The following is a 10,329-nucleotide window of genomic DNA, read 5'->3' as shown; positions in this document are numbered from 1 at the left end:
GGCGGAGCTGGGGCTGCACGTGACGGCAGGTGGGCGGGCCTGGCGTCCGCGAGCACCTGGGGCTCTGTCCGGAGGTTCCAGCCGGAAGAGCCCTGGCTCGGGCTCAGAGGGCATCGTGGGTTCTCGTCTCCGTGATTGAGCCAAATTCGCTGCTCCAGCGCGGAGCCGGGGTGAAGGGACGCGTTGGCCAGCGGGCAGCGAGGCTCAATTACAGTATTAAAAATAACGCCTCCATCTCACAATTTTTTGCTGAGGCCAACACGCGTACTGGAACAGGCCCAGGGTCTCACTGTGTTTAGGGCAGGTCACCGCCCATCTATGCAAGAGTGACTGGGATTATTTTCAAACTGCAACCGTTAACTACTTCAATGAAGAGGCTAGGAGCAATGACTTTGAATTCTGATTCAAGTGCCCTTTCCTTGTTTTGCTCTGGAACAAGCAAACCCTTTTGTTGTCCTTTAACGTGTGAGAACAAATGTAAATTTTTAACTTCAAGATTATCGATGATCCCAGACCAGGATTAACTATTCCCAGATTAGTTGTTTCTTCACAGGCCTTAACTCAGGACTTCACCTGCAATAAAAGAATAATAAAAAAAACAAAACAAAACAAAACAGTGAGGTGATTCTAAAGCTTCGCTTTGCAATAGAGTAATTTGCTCTGCTACATTTGTAATTCCACCATAGCAACAATGGAGACAAGTTATCCTCCCTGGAAACAGGGTCTTCCTCAGGAAATGGGAAAGGTGGAGTCGCTCTGACAAAATCATAAAATGATAGTTGGTCTCTGAGCATGAAGACAAAGCAGCACAGGTGACCAAGAAAAAAAAAGAAGAAACGACACAGGATTCCAACAAATGAGTTGCTGTATGATCCTGAAAAAGAGCAGAGATCAGGCCTGGGATGATGCATGGAGAAGAGGCTTACTCTGGGTTTGGAATATGGAGCCCGCACCAATAGCAGCAGCCTGTTCGAAACAGAGATGCTGCCTTGAATTGCACTGCCTCGGTGACCATACTGGGTCTTGATAGTCAAAGGCATGCAGCGTACAAAACTCAACACAGAGCAGTGTTTGTGATAAACTTGTTCCGTCAACCAAGAGGAGGTTCTAAGACACAAAACCCCAGAGAAGAGAAGAAAGAGCGAGGCCATAAGAAGATGAGGTCTAACCTCAAAGATGCTACCAGAGCAGGCAGAAACAGAAGCAGGAGAAGACCTGCCACCCAGTGACTGCACCAAATGTGGCACTGACGTGGCAGGCTGCAGCAAGGACGACGTCTTTCTCTTGCTCAGTGTTTTAGCAAGCCATCGCTAACAGCTGAGTTGGCATTTAATTGCCCAATACTGTATATAAGGCAAATAGAGACAGATATTTTCCTCCTGCCTATTCACTTCAAATGACATTCCGAGGGGTTAGCTGAGGAAGCAATGTTTTATTCTTTTTGAAAGACAATAGTTACCAACTTTCATCCCTCCCTCTTTTTAAAGAAAAATTTCCCCTAGCTCTGTTGGGACTGATGATTCATTCCCTTTTTTTCTTTAATTAGTATAAAAATCTTTTATTTTTGTCCCACTTATCCTGCCATGAATTCACAGGGCGGCGTGGGCGGGGAGCTCCAGCAGCTCAGGCTCCTTTCCATTCATTCTGACACAGTGCGCTTCTCTGGGTGCAGCAGACTGACGCTTCAGCTGGACCCTGGTACCTTTCTCTTGGGCTTCCTTCTTCTCATCCTTTTCCTCCACACATTTCAGGAAGCCGTCTTGCCTCTTAGAGTGCTTAGTATGCTCAATATGTACATTAAGTCTCTTGTCAAGACTCTTGCCCTTAACTTGTTTGTTTACAATAGTGCCCACCCCATGCCAGTGACACTGCAGACCCTTCCAGTTTCTCCATGGCAACGCCTGTGGGGCAGTCCTTTCTGAACGGTGCCCTTTCCTTCATGCCCACAATGTCACCTTGCTTGTAGATTCGCATGTATGTGGCCAAAGGGACAACTCCATGTTTCAAAGAGGCCTAGAGCGCACACGGCAGGTGCCTCCCCTCTTTCTCTTTGCCTTAGTTTGGTGGATTACTGGAAGGTGGTGGTTCCAGCTGAAAGAAAAAAGCTATTCATTCCCTTTTTTATGAACTTGGCAAAACTTCGGGCTTTTTATTAATTAAAGATCTTTAGAATTAAAAAAGTGAAAAGAAATGGGTAAAATTAACTTTAATAATATATTTATTTAATTCAGTATATCTAGAAGATTACTTTATCATGTAATCAATATAAAAATGGAGACATTTTACATTCCTATATTTTAAAAAAATCATTGCTATATATTTAAATTATATATGTGTGTATATATATGATATATAATATATATAAAATCTTAAGAAGCCAGTGTGTCTTAAGAAAGCACATTTCAGTTTGGATTAGCCACACTCCCAGTGCTCAGTAGCCATGTGTAGCCAGAGGCTGTCTTATTGGGCAGCACTGTTCTAAGGCCTTTAAGAATTAAGGCTGCTAAATTTAACATTGCAGCCTATTCCTTTTAATAGTTATAGGAGCTTAGTGATAGAAAGAGAACTAATGGTACATTTTAAAATGTAATCTGTTGGATAAGCACTTCAGTGGTGATTACTACGTTCTAAATTGAAACTAGAAAAAGAATGGGAAGCTAGCTTTGCTGGCATGTTTTACACAAGGAAATATAACATTCCCACAAAGCCCAGGAAAATTTTAAGACTTAGGATAAAAATGTTAACACAGGCACTGGTCATTTCACATATGCTCACTGTTCAGTATTCCTGCTTCCCGAAGATGGTGTGCTGTGCCTTCAGAAATGTACTCAATTCTTTCTAACATTTTATCTCAAGGAACAGTCCTTTTCTGGAACTAACTGAAAAAGAAAAACCAAGCTTCTTAAACATAAACCCGTTCCTTATATCAGCTCTCCAAATTGTTTTAATATTTCGAAATAAATGAAAGCTTCTAGGAGAAGACTGCTGAGCTGGGTAGAGACCGAGGAAGAAAATGAAGAAATGTAGTGAATCTGCTAAATTACTGAAATCAAGCAGGTTGAGGCATGAGGCAATGATTCTATTCTTGTTCTGCCAGTTGGGGCACTTAAAGGTTTTGAGCTTTCTAGTTCTGAATCAATGCCTGGATATACCTCTGGACGTTGGACAGACCTCCAGATAACCCTCTGAAGCACTCCCGACCAGATAGACCATCGACATCCACTATCCCAACCCCCTGACATCTGACTGATACCATCCTGGGCCAATCCGGGATCAACCAGTAATTCTTAATAATGTACTTTTTACTACAGGAACTTTTAACTTTTCTTTCTTCTTTGGAGCACTTCTGGGGTTTTTTGCCTAGCTGTGTTACCATTTCCAAACCCTAGGACTTTTGAATAAACATCATTTATTTTTAGCCAAAGCCTCCAGATTCTTTTCAAGTTCCTTTGACAAAACCAAACAAGTTGAAAAAAAAAACTTTTATTTTAAGAAATATCAGTTGGGTGTCAGAAAACACTCCTGAAAGGGTTTGAAAATAATTCAACAGTCTTTCAAAAAACAAGCAGATCTTAAGGAAACGAAAACTGTCATTCATGGCTTGTCCCCTTGCACAAAACAGGGCACCCTGGGAGGGGGCCTTCCGGTTCTTGGTGGGGCAGTAATTACTACATATCTAAGTGGCATTGTTATTTAAATCACATCTTGTAAAAGAGAGATTGAACTCTGAATCTGAGAGAATGGGGTTACCCGAGGCCCTTTAACCTTCAAGATTCTAAATTAGGATGCTCTTATTTTACATGTAAGAGAAAATAAAACATAAATATGGCAGAGAGCAGATCCAGGGTTAGAACCCTGGAATAAAGGGAGTAGAACTCCGCAGACGGGGTAGCCAGTCTTGCAGGTGGCACCCACCCAATGACCATGGTGTTCACACCATGTTGTAGGTTCTTCCCATTTGTACCTGGGTTGGTGACCATTGGCATATAGCAGAAGGGATGTCTGGTCACTTTAGTGATTATATTTTAAAAGAGATCCATCTTGAATGCCCCCTCCCCCCCCACACACTTTTCTCTTTCTGTTTCTTTGGGAGAAGCAAGCTGCTATGGTGTAAGAGGCCTAGACAGAGGCAAGAAATGAAGAATCCTGCCAACAGCCAGTGCGGAACTGAGCTGACCGTCAAGTAGGCGAGACTGTCAGTGGCCACTACAGCATCAACTGAGTCACTAGATGACCACGGCCCCAGCCAGCAGCTTGACTGCGACCCTGTGAGAGCCCCTGAACCAGAACCGCCAGCTAAGAGGCTCCCCACTTCCAACCCTCAGGAGTTTTGGGGCATAATGAACATTTGTTGTCCCACGCTACTAAATTTGGGGCTTTTTATGCAGCAATAAATCACTAATATACAGATGGTTAGACAATATGTTGAATTAATAGTGACTATAATTAGTTTTATTTTGAGAACTCAGTGTTCTCCATAGATTTGGATGTGCCCATAGGTTATGTGGGCTGCAGCCGTCAGCACCTACTTGCCCTAGGAAAAGAAAACTTCTGCAGAGGAAGAACTTCCACTTTGGGAGAAGGGCAGAGGGTCCAGACTAAGTCCAATACTATAGCTTCCGCATCACAGTGGAGGATGATGCCGAGGGTCTGGTCTGCCCAGTCCCTGCTGTTGATCTCACAGATTTTACAGAAAGGGAGCCTTGAGTACAATCTGAAATAGCTATTTTTGCTAGGATCTCTGTGAGACACTGTTTGTCTTGACCCTGAAACATTGGGGAGTGGCCTGAGCATGGGGGAACCGGAGTCTATCCGCACCTCATCTGACGACATTTCTAGTGGTATGTCATCACCCACGCCCAGTAGCACTTGGGGCTCAGAGCGCGGCTGCAGCTGAGCTGGGCACGGCAGGGCTTCCCTCACTGGGTGTGCAGCCCTTTCATGTTCCTTCCCACACGTCTGCTGCAGTCATATCTCAAAAAAAAAAAAATGGACAGAAAGGTCTGTATTCATGAGCCCAACTGTGGTTTTAGGTTTGACTTGGAGGGAGATTAACGTTGCACAGACACAAGGGCCAGAGAAATCGAGTTTGTACTGTTCTGTGATCCCACATTTGAGCGCCAGTCTGTCTGGTTCTGGACGCATGAAGAGAGTGGACCTTGACACTTTGCAGACTAGAAAAGGTAGGTAATCAAATACTCTGAACAATTTTTTAAGGACTTAGATGTGCAGACTTGTACTTTGAATAGGTGTAATATCCAATGTGAAGACCCACAGTTTGGCTTCAAGAGATACAGGAGAGTTTTAAAATTCCATATAAATAATTAGATGTTGCTACCAACTAGAGCAGCAGCGGGCATTCATACCTTGAAGGGAGTGTAAGCCAAGGTGTTAAGAGCCAAGAAGAGAGAAAAGAGGATGATGGTATAAAGAACGACAGTGGGTGGCTAATTTAGGTTGAAGACGAGTGGATACTTTTCTAAGAAGGTGGCATCTGCATTGAGATGCAAGGGTTGGTAAGAATCCTATCACTTGAAAATCTGGGAAAAGAGTGTACCAGGCAGAGGAGCGGTAAGTTGCAAAGGCTGTGAAGTAAGGGCAAGTGCATGGGGCGGTCAAGCTGCAGAGGAAAGGCCAGAGCGACTGGGACATAGTGATCAAAGAGAACAACAATGGGACATAAGGTCAGAGAGACACTGGAGGACTAGATCATCCAGTACCTTGTCGGCAGTGGGAAGATTTTTTGGTTTGTTTGTTTGTTTTTTTGTTCACGTATATTTGAACCACAAATGGCAAGGAGTTTGAATTAGATTCCAGGTGCAGTGAGAAACTATCAGAGTACGTTTAAGCTGAGGCAGGATACGGTGTGATTTCTCTCATAAAAGGAGTATTCAGCTGCTGTGTGGAGAACTAACTGAAAAGGACACAAACAGGTCGATTCGCCAGAGCTAGAGTAGTCTCTGTGGAAGACATAAAGGGATGAATTCAGAATACACTTTGAAAGCAAAAGGTGATGTGACATTCTGCGGGATATGGGCATAAGGGAAGGAAAAAGTGAGGATAACTCCTGGATTTGGGACAAGACAACTTGGTGGCTTTGGTGCCAGCATTTAAAAGGAGGAAACTGGGAGGAGTGGGGGTTTGGGATGTTAAATTTTTCCTTTAATGAAAAAGACACATGATATAAAAGTTGAGGTCTTGCTGGTTTCCGAGTATGCCGCTCAGTGGCATGGAGCACACTCGCCCTGCTGCGTGGCCATCACCGCCGTCCCTCTCCGCAACTCTTCGTCTTGCAGAAGCGAAGCCCTGTCCCCATGGAACAGTAACTCCGCACTTCCCACTCTCTCCCCGCCCCTAGCAGTCACCCTGCTGCTGTCCTGAGGAATCTGACCGTTCTGGGTACCTTCTACGCACGGGGCCACACAGCATTTGTCCTTTTGTGGCTGGTCTAGTTCCTCAGCGGAGTGTCACCCAGGTTCATCTGTGCTGTAGCACGGTCAGAATCCCCTTCCTGAGTAATAGCCCCGAGGGATGTAGCGCGGTGTCCATCGGCACACCAGCTTGTTTTTCCATTCATCAGTTGTTTTATTGTGGAGGATGTTGCTGTGAACATGAGCATACAAATATCTCTTCAAGACCCTGCTTTCAGTTCTTTTGGGTATGTACCCAGGAGAATTGCTGCATCATATGGTAATTCTGTGTTGAATTTGTTGAGGAACTGCCATGGTATTTTTTGTTGGGACAGTACCATTTTATATTTCCAGAGGCAGTACACAAAGGTTCCCGTTTCTCCACATCTTCACTAACACTTGCTATTTTCTATGTTTTTATAGCGGCCATCCTGATGAGTGGAAGGGGCAATCTCATTGTGGTTTTTATTTCTACTTTCCTAATAATAGTGATGTTGAAGATCATTTCATGTGCTTCTTGACAATTTGTGTGTGTGTGTGTGTATATATATATATTATATATAAAATTATATATTATATATTAATATATATAATACATATATAATTTTTTTCTCAACTCAGGTTGTTTGGTTGTTGTTACTGAGTTGTAGGAGTTCTTTACTCTGGATGTTGACCTCAGCAGCTGTGTGAACTGTGTTTCCTCCCACTCCACGGGCTGCCTTTTCACTGTATTGACTGTGCCCCTTTTCATGCAAAAGTTTTAAATTTTCATGTAGTTCAATTTATCTATTTTTTCTTTTATTGCCTGTGTGAGAGCTTAAAATAAACTTATATTTAAATGTATTGCTATTTTAAACTTATTTTAAAATATAAATTTGGAGGCAGCTGGGTATATGAGACTGAAGTTCATAGGAGGGGCCAGCATAACATATGAATTAGGGATTAGCCACAGGTGGATGACACAGGGGCCACATTCCAATGCTGACAAGCTCAGGGGAGGCCTGCATGGTGGGCCTTAGAAATGAGAGACCAAGAGTAAGCACATAAAATGGTCTGAACATAAAAATCCTTAACTCAAAGCAGATCCTAGGCTGGTAGCTTCCTTGACAAAGGTCATTCTTTACCTTCTGTGCGCCTGTCTATTGTTTTTTTTTGTATCTGAGATAAAGTACCTGTGGGATGTCAGAGTTGTCTTCTTTCCAGACCCCTCAGGGCATGGTCCCCCACCAGGGCATGGACCACAGAACTCTCATTGTCATCTTGTTCCCTAAATACCGTGTCCATGTGCTGTGAACGTTAATAGTCCTGTACCCCCAATGTAGAAGAGGCATGTGTCTCTCCACTTTACATTTTATCCAGTTCCAGAGATGTCCCCACTTTGCTTTCTCCCCCCTTCCTAATCTACCACTAATGTAGCTCATGTAATCCCCCACCCCTTATGTCTCCCCGCCTCTGATTCTAATGTATAAAATAAGCTGCAAAACTGCCATTTTCCAGAGCCTTTTCTCAATCCATTGAGATTTTGCTTCCTGGCAATTGTCAGCTCAAATACACTCATAAAAATTCTCTATAGGTTTGTATGTTTCTTATGTTGATGCACGTGTGGATGGCATTTAAAGTCACGTTGTAGATGGAGTCACCCAAGGGAGAATATACATAGGAACTAGGTCACCCTATGAGACAGTCATCTTAGAGTAAGATTCCATTGGAAGATATCAAGTAGCTTCAACTGAGTTAAATTTGGATACTTTAAGTTATTGACGATCTTAATTCACTCTTCTAAGCTAGATGCCAGATTAGGGTGGAAATGAGAAAGCCCTAGACGAGTAGTAAACCTGCTTGCCATTGTATTATTGCAATAATAACACTAACAATAGCCCATGGCATGTCTGAGTTCTCGCAACAGCTCGTAGGATACGTATTTGTATTGTCCTCACTTTATAGACAAAGAAACCCAAAAGAAGTTAAATAATTTACGTAGGTGCTGTAGTTAGTATGTAGCAGGTGTAAATGAGAACCCTGGCTGATCTGCCTCCAAGCCTGTACTCTTCATTGTGCATGCTACACCTCTTTATCCTGAAAAAATGAAGGCTAGCCCTCAGCCCTTACCAGCTGACAATGTTTGATCTCCTTGGGCTTCATATCAGCACAGCCACGTCTTTGTGGTGGGGAATTGTCTGGGACAGATGGCACTGCCCTGGTTATCTTAGTTAGGCTGACCTGCAGTCCATTTTTTGAACACTCTGAATCTTTGCATTGTGCCAAGTTCTCCTACATCGCAAGTAAAAGAAAAGAAGGTAGATGGAGGTAGTATATAGGGATCGACAGAAGTCATCATGTTTTTATTCGTCTTTCTCTTCAATCTGGATACTATAGTTTTTTGCTTCAATCTCACTTCCTCCATTTTCCTGTCATTCTGCTTGCCTGGACGGCAAAACCCCCAATCCAACCAGGAGTACACATCATTTCTGCCCTGGGACACTGGAGAAAATCATGCTACCACATGATTTGGTGTCTCTACAAATTTACATTTCCAGCCACAGTTAGACCCTCAACCCACTTGACTCTCTGACAACACATATGTTTCTCCAACCCATGACGATCCCCCTTCTCTCCTGGACCTTAAGTCAGTAGCTTCCATTGAGAGTGAAGAGTCAAATGCAAATAGCTCTCTGAGATTCTGCTTTGAATTATTTTTGATATATACCCAGAAGTGGAGTTGCTGGTCACATAGCAATTCTATCTTTAATTTGGGGGGAAACCTCCATTCTATTTTCCATAGTAGTTGCCCCATTTTGCAGTTCCACCAACAGTGCATAAAGGTCCCAGTTTCTCCACATCCTTGCTGACATTATGTTTCAAGTTTGAGATGGTATATATCTCACTGTTGTTTTGACTTGTATTTCTCTCGTGAGTAGTGCATTTGAGCAATGCTTCATACGCTTGTTGGGCATTTGTGTGTCTTGTTTGGAGAATTGTCTATTCAGATCCTTTGCTCATTTAAAACCAGGTTGTTTATTGTTGAGTTCTGAAAGTTCCTTTTATAATCTGGGCACTAATCCTGTGTCAGATATATGATTTGCAAATATTTTCTCTCATTCTGTGTGTTGCTTTTTCACTCTGAGGCTTTCTTTGACACTCAGAAGTTTTTACGTTTGGTGCAGTCCTATTGGTCTATTTTTGCTTTTGTTACCCACTGGTTTGGTGTCCCATGCAGGAAGTCATTGTCAAACTCGATGTCCTGAAGCGTTTCTTCTCAGAGTTTTATAGTTTCAGGTCTTCAATCTTTGAGTTAATTTTTATATATGGTATAAGGTGTAAATCTAAATTCACTGTCTTGCATATGCATATCCAGTTTTAACACAACCATTTGTTGAAGAGAGTGATCTTTCCCCACTGTGTATTCTTGGCACCCTTGTTGGAAATCATTAGGCCATATATGCGCAGGTTTACTCCTGGGCTCTTTATTCTGTCCCCTTGGTCTCTATGCCTTTCTTTATGCCAGTACCACACTGTCTTGATTACTATTGCTTTGCAGTATGTTTTGAAATCATAAGGTATGAAGCCTCCAACTCTGTTCTTTTTTAAGATTGTTTTGGCTATTTGGGGTCCCCTGAGGTTCCATATAAATTTTAGGATTTTTTTCCTACTTCTGCAAAAGTATCATTGGGATTTTCAGAGAGTGGACAATGAATCTCTAGATCAAGTCAGTTACCATGCGCATTTCCATGACATTTGAGGCTTCCAATCCATGAACATGGGAGGTCTTTCCATTTATTTGTATCTTCTTTGATTTCTTTTAGCAATGTTTTGTATTTTAAGTGTACAAGTCTTTCACCTTCTTTTCTAGGCCTTACTTAGTTATGTGTGTTTTTTTAATCCTCACCTGAGGACATTTTTTTTTGTTGTTGCTTTTAGA

At 42.6% G+C, this 10,329-nt stretch overlaps 1 pseudogene; it reads left to right on the top strand.

The window, feature by feature from the left end:
- Nucleotides 1–675: 675 nt before the first annotated feature.
- Nucleotides 676–1,591, top strand: LOC114510345 (annotated as a pseudogene).
- Nucleotides 1,592–10,329: the final 8,738 nt, after the last annotated feature.

The sequence above is a fragment of the Phyllostomus discolor genome, chromosome 13 (assembly GCF_004126475.2).
Source record: "Phyllostomus discolor isolate MPI-MPIP mPhyDis1 chromosome 13, mPhyDis1.pri.v3, whole genome shotgun sequence".
NCBI classification, from domain to species: domain Eukaryota; kingdom Metazoa; phylum Chordata; class Mammalia; order Chiroptera; family Phyllostomidae; genus Phyllostomus; species Phyllostomus discolor.
Note: the sequence above shows the minus strand (reverse complement) of the source record. Positions and strands in the feature narration are given on the sequence as shown.